The sequence below is a fragment of the Schistocerca gregaria genome, chromosome 8, assembly GCF_023897955.1.
Source record: "Schistocerca gregaria isolate iqSchGreg1 chromosome 8, iqSchGreg1.2, whole genome shotgun sequence".
NCBI lineage: Eukaryota > Metazoa > Arthropoda > Insecta > Orthoptera > Acrididae > Schistocerca > Schistocerca gregaria.
The window spans coordinates 200,342,529-200,354,547 of record NC_064927.1 but is presented as its reverse complement, the minus strand read 5'-3'; the positions used below and the strand labels follow the sequence as shown (position 1 = coordinate 200,354,547).

The 12,019-nt window shown below is 39.3% G+C and overlaps 1 protein-coding gene across 2 annotated transcripts in view; it reads right to left on the bottom strand.

Moving 5' to 3' along the window:
• Positions 1-12,019, bottom strand: part of LOC126284309 (arylsulfatase B-like) — a 177,079-nt gene that overhangs the window by 67,581 nt on the left and 97,479 nt on the right. The window lies entirely within an intron of this gene.

Genomic DNA, 12,019 nt, shown 5'->3' with positions numbered 1-12,019 from the left:
TACTGACATTTCATATTATATTTTTTGCATCTAAAATTCAGACCGTTGCTTCGTAGATTCATCTTTGTAGCCCTTTCGTGGGCAACGGGAAGATACCTACCCACATACTTTTATGTCCTACAGGATCCATGGAACTCGACATTCCCATGTGTTGCTCGTGTTGCCATCTGCACATTAGAAAGAGAAAAACTGAACATTCCCTCCGGTGGCAGCAGTCGCACTGTCAACAATTGATGGAGTATTATATGGGTGTTGTGACCAATGTGGTGGTAGAAAGACGTTGTTTTGGTGTTATTTCGTGGTTTTGTTTGTTTTTCTGCAGACAAGTGGCGTTTGTAAGCACTCCACCGTACTTCTCTCATTTGTTATGCAAATTTCTTGATGTTAATGTATATATGAAATTTTCTAATACAATGTAACACATCAAAACATGTGGCAATAACTGCACCCATGGTTCGAGCTGACCATACATCTAGCAATGGTTCAAATGGCTCTGAGCACTATGGGACTCAACTGCTGTGGTCATTAGTCCCCTAGAACTTAGAACTACTTAAATCTTACCAACCTAAGGACATCACACACATCCATGCCCGAGGCAGGATTCGAACCTGCGACAGTAGTAGTAGCACGGTTCCGGACTGCGCGCCTAGAACCACGAGACCACCGCGGCCGGCTCTAGCAATGTTTCACACATTTAGTGTAGACAAAATGCCTGTTTACTGAGGTTTTATTAGGCATATTCACTTAGCTTAGATCTTTCTTATTACATAATTAATTTACCAGAGAGGAAGATATTACTTTTCACTTCCTGAAGATAAGTCATTTTCGACATTGAATCTGACGATTTTTTAAAATATTAGGAAAATAATTCAGAGGCGTCCAAAAAATGTATTCAGTGTTTAAAAGTCCACAACTGGCAAACTAATTGACGGATTTGTCTCATCTTTGGTAGTGCAATAGTTTGTAGTTCCGGCAATTGCCACACAAGTGTTGTATTGCGTTGTTTTGTTTTGTCAGATGACAGTCACCAGATAGTCAGTGTTTTGTTCTTAGTTGCGCCTGGTTACTGGAGTAAACATGGCTGGCGCAAGGCTTACATTCGATGAAAGGAAGTCAGTTTTGAGGTGGTATTTTAAGTACGAAAACATTAATGAGGTTCAACGGCAATGGCGAAATGAGTATCAAACAGAGCCACCAACACGTTTAACGATTCGTCGCATTCGAGACAAATTTGAAGTCGAAGGCTGGAGACAGAGGCAGCATCTAGTACTCCTCCTCGGTGGTGATGTGTCTGCTAAATTATATTTACTGCACTAACCAGCAACACCTGCTAAAGCGACTACTATTAATCAGTTTGTCAAACCTGGGTGGGATGGCACTGATACACAGAGATGACAAGTGTAATTAAACGCGTAGCGACATCATAGAGTTCCGCAACGCCGTGTACTATATCAACTATCTGCAAGTAGTTGTGAGGATGGAAAGTTTAACCAGATTCTTACCACTCGCACAATAGCTACCGCTGAAGATGCAGCTGGACCATCACTAGTACAAACGGGTTATGGTTTTATCGCTAATGTTAGCTCCCGATTGAAAATTTTAGTTAACGCATCTATCACAAGATTTTACAGGTTCGACCAGCAAGCTAACACCAAACGTAATTTAGCAGTCGGTGGAATCAAGCAGAAACTACAAGTCTGATCATTATGCGATACTTAAGTCAATTAAACCCAACCCACTGGGATGTGCCACACTTCACAGCACCATGATCGGAAACCTCGCTTACGTAACCCAACACTCCAAAGCCGATACCTTGGATTTATCTTACCTTTCCCCAGATTGAAAATTATCCAACGTGGAGTTTGAGCGATCCCTTTAATAGAACCCCACCGAAGCAATCAATCTAGACTAAACTTCCTTAGCTACCAGTTTCAGTTAGTTTATTTTTCGTAAGAGCACGCCAGCGATATAATTTTACGTGTTGACTGAGCGTTGCTAGTTAGAGATCATTAATCCTCTACAGTCACTGCATTGCAGCACTGTCCTTGCTTATTTCTTTTTACGAACACACACAATGGCTAATGGTCTTTGAATTCTATCAATGGTAGTGGTTTATGCTACAACCTTCATAGTTTATTAATCCCCCATAACTTAACTTTTCCACTTCGTATCACTTAAACAGTCAGAAAAAACCTCTTTCAAATACTTTAAGCCGAACTTTACGTAATTATCGTAACAAACTCTCAGTGTGACTTACCTTTCACTTTAATATTCTTTGTCCTGCTTGTGCTTTACCGTTTTGATTGACTGAGTTATCTTTAACCTTTTTATTTCTTCAGATTCAAAGATTCTGTTATCGTATTTTCAAGTTACGTTATATGGGGACAAATGATAAAACGAGACACCAATTTTTCCTTAATGATAAACAGGGCCCGAGAATCATTTTATTTAGCCATTTTCTTAATTTTCAATGTCTCCACAAAGTTTCGTCATGCGTGAGTGCTGATGGTAAACTACTTCCCCATTAAGCGGAAGTTAGTAAAAAAAAATAAAAAAATAAAAAAAGAACAAAAAACCTTAGCGTCGCCACTTTAAAGCATCATTAATATTCACTCAAATCAAAGCAAATCTCTCCGTCTTCAGGCGTTGACATACGCGGACCCTCTATACCAAATTTAAAACACTCACCACTCACAATTTCAAAGATACAATTATCGTGCCCTACTCAATTAACAGGTCTTGGATCTGTCAGTTTCGTCGGATGGAAAATTACTATTACATCAATTCACGCGTGTCTCATAGTATCTGACACAGATTGGTTCTCCCGTTTGCAGTAATCAAACCAGGACGTCCGTTCTCACAATAAGTACACGACAATCATAGGCCGCACTTCAATTTGAGAGTTCTTTCAGCCGAGGATTCTATTATTTTAGGACTTTCCCACAATTACAACCAATACAGTCGCACACTCACGCCAAAGCTTTAGTAAATCCTTATTACAGAAGCGGCAACGGCACATGTAGCTTTGTGCTTATCCTTATTAAACCAATCACTCACAAAGTCTTCGCGTGAAGGCGATACCAAATACACAAAATCAAGACTGAAAAGAACCTCCCCTTAGCACGAGATACGGAACTCCTGATTGCGAGTAACTCCAAGGTTAGCTCGGCCAAACTTTACACTATCACTAATCACATGAAAACGGGAGAAAAACCAATCTCTTATCGTGTCACACAACGAATTACTCTTTTAAAGCATACTCCAAATATCTTCGCACAACCCACTACTGACTGCGAACAACACACCTAGCCCAATAATTACATATAGCTTCCCATATAGGCCATAAACCCATCACGGGTTCAACTAATAACTTTAGAAGCCCAAATCCGACATTAAATCACTGGAGCCCCAACTTCAAATAGCCTCACACTTTCCGAGTGTCACGAACTGACTGACTGACCGATGCACCAAATGTAACTCTCTACACGAGATCTCAACGGTAACTACTCTTGAAACAAGGGACAAAACCAAGAACCAGAATTTTTGAACAAACAAACATGTTGCGTTAATTGTCTCTTTTTCACAACTTTCATTATTAGGTGTTTTCGTCCCTCTTCAAATATCGGCCAGTAGCGCATCAGTCGGTATCTTTCCCGTGCGCCATGCTGCTGCTATCGTCGCGGTTGTGTGACATCTCTGGCCACGACAGGCAGATTTGCATATGCTCTTTCTACAACATAATTTTGACAACATTTTCAGAAGCAAATACATATAAAATTAACAACCCTTTTTTATATCGAAATTGACACTTTGATAATAAGTTGAGGCGAATTACGTACGTAATGCCACACACGTATACCACTCACACTACTTTTCAATTTTGGGGCATTACAACCTGTAACAGTAACAAGTCCAGCTAACGTCCGTCGTGTGTTACAATTCACTCGCTCACCACAGAAGTCTGTGAGACAGTGTGCCCGAGAAACTGGAGTGAGTCGCTCAATTGTTCGGCGAATTTTGAAGACAGCAAAGCGGAAGTGCTACATCCCACGTTTGCTACACGCACTGAACGAGGACGATCCAGATCGTAGTAGAATGCAGTAATACGAGTGATTTACTAACGTGGTTCGCAACGATGAAGAGTTTGCAGAGATGACTGAGTGGTCTGTTGAGGCACAGTTCAATCTCAGTGGTACAATAAATCGCCACAATTGCATCTACTGGGCCGCCGAAAATCCGAACGTCCATGTAGACAATGCCGTGATTTTGCCAGAAGTAAATTTGTGGTGTGGGTTGTCTTACCGGGGCTTGATTGGGCCATTCTTCTTTGACGGCACAGTTACCGGTGAGGTATACCTTCAGAAGCTTCAGATATCTTTTTTACCTGCCATCCGAGACTTGTATGGAGACCGAAGAGTATACTTTCAACAACATGGTGCCACAGCCCACTACCAAAATCGTGTTAGGGCGTATCTAGATGAAAATCTACCAGGAAGATGGATAGGCAGTAGAGGTGCTGTGCAATATCCACCACGTTCCCCAGACCTGACTCCTCTGGACTTTTACATGTGGGGAACACTAAAGGACGTCGTTTATCGACAAAAGCCACCTACATTGGATGAACTTCGAGACTCCATCGTACATTCATGTGCAAATATCCAACTAAACACGTTGCAGTCAGTAGTTCGTGCTGCAGTTCGGCGGCATCATTTGTGTGTAGATGTTAATGGTGACCATTTCGAACACCTACAGTGATATCTTTAAATTGGACTTTAAGTTACCCTTTCACCAAAAATGAGACAACTCCGCCAACTAGTTTGCAAGTTATGGACTTTTAAACAGTGCATACAGTTTTTGGACCCTTCTGTAAATAATATACTGAACATGAACTGAACTGAATAATATACTGAATATCGACACACAGTCTCGTGCTACTTTTCAACAAGTGCCCTCAGTGGTAGACAATGTTTCAGTCGATGGAGTGCCTGGTTGATGCTCAGACAGGCAACATACTGAGGTTCCCGATCTATTATGGAGAAGGGGAAGACAATAACACCAATATTCCTCTTGGTGAAAGGGTTGCACTTGCGTTTTGTTCACCTTTGAAACACAGTAAATGTATTGTTGCAAGTGGCAACTATTTAACTTCGTACGTCTTAACGAAAACACTTTTTGATACTAGAATTTATTCTGTAGGTACTGCTGAATCAACAGAAAAAGTCTTCCGGAAATGATGGAGAAAAAGGACAAACTTTCACGAGGCGAGTTCAAGGCACAGATCAAAGATTCAGTCGTTGCGATTAAGTTGCAAGACACTAGAACGGTAACAACTTCCAAGAAAGCAACATTCGTTTTGAGATAAGGAAGGGGTGGTTCCATATGTAGAAAAGCTTGTCAGAGTGCCATAAGTTTGCACAACAATGTAATGGGCCGCGCGGATCTCTTCTATCAGAATCGAGAACGGTATATATCTGGACATCGATCTCTAAAGTGGTGCCACAGATATTTTTATTTTCTAGTTGATGGTGTCATTACGAATCCGTTTATAGTGAACACAGGAGCCATATTAAATGGAAAGCAGCTAACATTCCGTTTACAGGTTGCAAGAGAATTACTGTCAGCATTCTCAACACGGAAACGACTTTGGTTTCCATCTGTAATCATTTTTTAAAATAGCAGGCAAAACGGTATTTCTGATAAACATAGGATTTCAAATATGGGTGGACATCTTCCAAAGAAAATTATGAAGTGTAGCCGTTGCCGTATGCGCAGTACAAGAAAAGAAGATAAAAGAGCCGCGCAGATTGGCCGCGAGGTTTGAGGCGCTATGTTACGGATTGCACGGCCCCTCCCACCGGAGGTTCGAGTCCTCCCTGGGGCATGCGTGTGTGTGTGTTGTTCTTAGCGTAGCTAGTTTAAGTTGGTTTAAGTATAGTGTAAGTCTAGAGATCGATGACCTCAGCAGTTTGGTCGCTTAGGAATTCACACACATTTGAACATTTTTGTAGCAAAAAGAACAAGAATAATATGTTCCAACAGCAATGTCTATTTGTGAGTAGATCCATATTTCAGACTATTTTATAACATCCAGTAATTAAATTTTCGTTACTATTTTGTGAATAAAGGATTATCTAGAAATCATGTACATCTTTCATTGCTTCGCAGTGTCACTTTTAACATTAAAGAAATTACTAAAATATTTGATGGTATCATCTCACGGTCCATGAGAGTCATCACGCCACATAAATTTTCCAAAAAATGGGTGCCTAAAAATTTTATTTTTCCATGGTATGGCATAGGTGGTTCATAGTAAGTCATGTCACCTGAAATAAGCTCAGGAAAATGTGCCCATGAAAAGGTTTGTTGAGGCAGCCCAATGGTGCAGGTTTGTAACGTTCTTGTCAAAAAGTAACAGAAAATGGTATGTAACATAATTGCGCCTGCTACTATTTTCTCAAGCTGTGTTCTCTGTTAGATTATATACAGTCTGTGGTTTAAATGATCATAACACTTAGTCATGATTTGACATTAAGGGTTTCCAGTTTATGAACTTGTCTATAAGGACTTATTTGATAAAAGGCCATGTGTCATTTTAATACTGTTATTGCTATCTAAACTGTTGCTCCCTTTTTACTTGCTGTTTAAAACGATTGTTGCTGATCTCAGAAATAGTCTCTTAGTATATATATATATAGTGTTTTTTTAAATGGTAATGCAGTCTGTGAAATGGTGAATGCTCTGTACTTAAAACCCTGACTGTCAATTCGCGGGTCCGACTTCGGTTAAGCCGCACTATGTAAGGTGGATTTTCGTGCGGAAATTTGTTATCTACGGCGATATAGGAAAAACTATGGTTTTTATTTTATTTTTTCAATCCACTACCGTAATTCTTAAGAGTCTTCGACAGCAAGTGAAAAGAGAATTCACAAGTATAAAATAAACGTGAAATTTCTTTTCTTATGTTACTGCAAACCGAAACATCGAGGTTTTCCATAAGGTGTTGATTTCTCTATTCTCCTATTTCTTGTTTAATAAAACACACTGTTTTAAGATTATCTCAAGAGCTGCTGTATAGTGATTTTCTGCCATTTATGGTGTGTATTAGCAAAAGAAGCAAAATTAAATCCATCAAAAATAGAAACATAGCCGTTACTCATAACTGATGCTGCTTCTTCAAGTTAGAAAAGGTCAACAGTTCAGACAAAAATAACGCAGCAACTTTGTTTCGACTTTGGCAGAATCCCGTAAACCATCATATTTTTAATAGTGAGCGAGTGGTCTGGAAACTTACAAACGGATTTTCTCCTTGTTCTTCATCTAAGAAACATGAAAGTAATATTCAGCGAATAGTGTACCATCTTACTGCTCCTACCCCCATTCAGTGGTGATCCCCTTCACTTTAAGAGTCCTTTGATGTGTTAAAAACAGATTATATATATATATATTTATAATCTATTTTAACCTTGTCTACTCTCTAGCGGTTCATAAAATAATGACAATCTCATTTTTATAACACTGTGATCCAGAGACACACAGGTACCACATTTGTTATTTCTAATGGAAAAATGCCCGATTTTACCTACAGACTAGAATTGACACAATAAAACTCTTTCGTAACTATGAAGCTGTGAACACAATGGCGACTCACAGAACCTTGCCAACTATTCCTGAAAGTCAATATTACTGGTGAATTAAAAGGTAAGCAGATTCATTCCCTCGCTCTGTGCAGGGACAAGGACGGAAAGATGGTACAGTATTTGCTGTACTTTTTCGTATGCCAAATATAACTGAAGCGCGGACAGTAACAGCCATAGCCGTCCGTTATTAAAAATACCCTGTGTTACACGATTCCCCTCATCCTGCAATAGAATTCGCGATTTATTTTCCTCTGAGTTGTTAAACTTTTTTCTTAAGACAAGTGTCATCAGTTACGAGTTTTGAGTAACACATGCATTTATGCAACTGCCACGTAAAATTTTGCTTTTTTGCCAAAACACACTATAAACTGCTCAGATTTCCCTTTGAATAGCCATCGCGACATAAACTTGAAATAGAATGTCTTATTAAACAAGTAATGGATGACCAAAGAGGTCAATATCTTTCAGAAAACGCCATTGAGTCGGATTTGCTGTAACATAAGAGAAGAAATAGCATCTTTATTTTCATACTAGCAGATTCTGCTTTTGATACCTATAAATAAATTTTTAAATCTTACAACAGTGGACTGAAAAAAAATTAAATAAAAACTGTAGCCCGGTTACAACAACAAAGATAAGGAAGTTCCTTATGGTAAGCATATGGCAAAATACTCTCCTTATTGTGTGTTATCATTTGCAAAAATCTGGTTTCAATATCGCGAGGGGTTTAGGAAATGTGAGGTATGTTATGAAGATATCTTTCTCGCACGCTTGCGAAGTAAAAGTGCTACATAAATTCCTTTTTTCTCGAGGTTGGGGATAGATGACGATCTCCTCCCAAGTGTAGAGAAATATTAAATATCTTAACTAAATTTCATCCGCAGCAAAATACGGTGTAATATGCACCAATCGCAAAATCATAGCGACTAATATTTTTCAATGCTGCGAGTATCACAATAAATATGACCATTAAGGAGACGATGGGCACTTTACCATGAAGGTGACATATACAGTTCTTCGTAACTAAAAATCAAATTTTTTTGTTGAGTTGTTTCTGTAAAATCTTGTGAGAAAAACTATAGAGATAATGGAGCACTCTTGTTCTACCCGTAATGGCTCAGCTACACATTGTCTGCCAGGCTAACCAGCGTTCTCTGTGTGCTTCCGTAGTCATGTATAGCTGTGCTGTGCACCGCGGCGAGTAGCAACGAAGACTGGCGACTTTCTTTCTCTTCTTGTACCTAGACTTGTGGAATAGTAAATGTACAGGAACAGGAATTCAGATAAAAAAGTGTCACTGTTTGTGTCCATTGGTTCTTCTCAGATGATGAGGCAGTTCTGAAGATAATATATGCTTTAAGCTAAGAAAATTGTTAGAAGAATTTGATAAGTGCAGATTCAAGGTAAATTTTCAGAACACTGTATACCTGTGCAGTGGTGAAAATGTAACAAACTTGAAAGTAGTGGGCCAGCATGTCAAACTTACTAGAAAGGTAAAAACAAAATTGAGAGTTGTTGAAATGGACTGTCTCAAAAGATCCTATGGAATATCTCAGCGAGACCACGAAAGATATACAACTATTAGGGAAATGACCCAGAATCAACAAAGTTGTCCTGGTTCGGATAGACTTACAATGCGAAGTCCGCTTGCGAAGCAGAAGGAAATTCTCTACGTCATCCTAGGAGAGTAGCGACTTTAAACAAATGGGACGGGACACTCTGCAAAAATGAGGGCCAACCTCTGCAGCTTGGTGTCACAACCTGATAAACAAGACACCAAATTCATCGTATTTCTTTTTTCGTGTCTTAAATACTATTTCACCTTTACGATGTTTCGCCGTGTTCAGATGTTCGAACCACTTACTGAAACGTTTCCGATGTCACACAGTATTTTATTGTTCCTGTTGATCCCAGCAACTAAGAAAGGTAATCAGACCTACTTGAATCTGACGATGGCACCTGTGTTGGAGTCGTAAGATGAGAGTTTGATGAGATCACTATCAAGTGCTGAGAAGCACACTCTCTGAGTCTCCAGTTGTTAGCTGTGTAACTACAGATAACGAAAATCACTCGCTATATTGTTTTCAGCTCGTCATGAATGACTAGCCACTTTAAATGCAAGGTAATGTGATTTATTAGCAGAGAAGTGAAACGTTAGATTTGAAAATGTCTTTAGCGATAGACTTCTGAATCCAACTATTCAGTCTATATTAGTCGTGATAAAGAGCCGTTACGGTAGAATGAGGACATAAAATCAGTAAGAGAGACGGCAAATCACGAGTTTGTCTAATGAGTATGGTTGTATATTCATTACTCGTTAGACAACCATACTCAAATCACGAGTTCGTCTAATGAGTTTGTTCTTATAGAGAGTGGTAATTCTAAAGGGAATAGAGTATAGACGTACGTGTGACCCGCTCTTTAATAAAGGTTCAGTTCGAAATGCTTCAAAAATGATGATAATAAGTATTAAGAAGAAAAAGTAAAATCAACAGTTAAGCCATCAAGCCATGTTCGTCAGTGATGAAGCACTAGAAGGCGTGTCTTCCTTCCTCCAAAACCTGACAAATGGCAACAAAAGTATGATAACTGAGTCAATTAGAATTTGAGAGACACAGAAGATACAGCTTGAGCCCCTTATCTTTTAGCACAAAATCCAATTCTGTCTATACTTAATTCAAATTGATATAGTTTCGTTATCGAAAGCAGCAACGGCTTAAAGAATGTGTTAAGTCGTCTGATGGACATGGATGACATTAAGCTACATGTCTCAATAGAAGTACAGATGAATGACGTCCTGTACGCAGCAAAAATGATTGCTTGAACAATAGCACGTCATTTGGTTAGAAGAATGAACGTAAGGAAAGGAAAGATCCACCCTACTGGATTAGAGGAGAATGGTACATACTATGAACATGACACCCATAACTAATTAGATCTACAAGGAAGACTGCTGATTCAGGTAATCGTAAGACAACAAATACAGAGTTCATACATCAAAGTAATATTCTCATTATTGTGATGGAAGCCTCAGGTGACGTCTTCCAAGTTATGTTTTTGAACTCTGACTGCTGCAAAACACACTGCATTTCTTTTTTCTGTTTACCCCGACATGTTTCGACACCTATGTGTCTCCTATCTCGTTTTCTTCATTTAAAAATGTTATACAAGTTTTGTGGTTGTTTTCTACTTTAGGTACAAAAATTATACATTATACGTTTCGATTTTCGTTTTTCTGCTCACCTGGAACTACCTTGAGGAATTGGCTCGATACAGGTTGGCATCCGTTTACTCCTTTCTACGGTATTACAGCATGTCAGCTGCGAAGCAGTCTGGAGAATTTAGAGAGTTATTCATTTTGAAGCATTTTTTAGAGAGTATTGGTCGTACGTGTACAACATTGATGTGCTTTGTTATTTGGTAGTAATTACATACACAGTCTTCCACATCTGTTACACTTCTCCCGCACCTGGTATCACACGTTTTCGTACACAGGACAAGATGTGGGAGAAAAAGTAAAGGCGCATTAGTCACCGAGAGATCCAGTTATAGTCGCTGCTCACTTGTTTCAAGTTTTGTTTTCGTCCAGTGCGATGTTAATTTTGAATGCTTCGGTAGCAAGTTTTCATGGTGCGTCTGCTAGAGAAACTTATTTGATTTGTGTGTGTGTGTGTGTGTGTGTGTGTGTGTGTGTGTGTGTGTGTGTATTTGAGTGTGTGTGTGTGTGTGTGTGTGTGTGTGTGTGTGTGTGTGTGTGTGTGAGATAGAGAGAGAGAGAGAGAGAGAGAGAGAGAGAGAGAGAGAGAGAGAGAGAGGTGGGGGACGAAAGGGGTTGAGAAACAGGTGATTTTGGTGTATCGATCATGTTTCATCCACTATGTTTACTTTGAAAAATTAAGCGTTCCAAAACAGTGTTTGTTGCATATTATTGAGAGTTTTTTATCTTGAATTACTGGCTCTTCACCGTCTTAGTTATCCTTTATTATTAGCTTTTGGTAGAGTGTATTACTTTCTGTGAGCATCGAGAGTTTCAGTATTATTTGGCGTAGTTTGAAAAAGTGAAGCTTGTATTGTCACTTTTTAAGTCTCTGGCGTCTTCAGAATACATAGTTGGGAAGTGCCTGCATGTTTGAGCTACGTAGAATAATTTACATTATTGACAGATTGTATAGCGGATTCACGAACGATGACCGGCGAAGTAAGAAACCAGAAAAAGAAATGTCAGGTACGGCCTTTCTGCCGTACATTCCCAGAGTGACGGACAGAATCGGCCGTATATTGCGCAAACATGGCGTAAAGACGAATTTCAAACCGACAAGGAAGATCAAAGAGTGTCTTAGATCGGCGAAGGAGAAAAGAGACCCATTTGCAAGGGCGGGAAT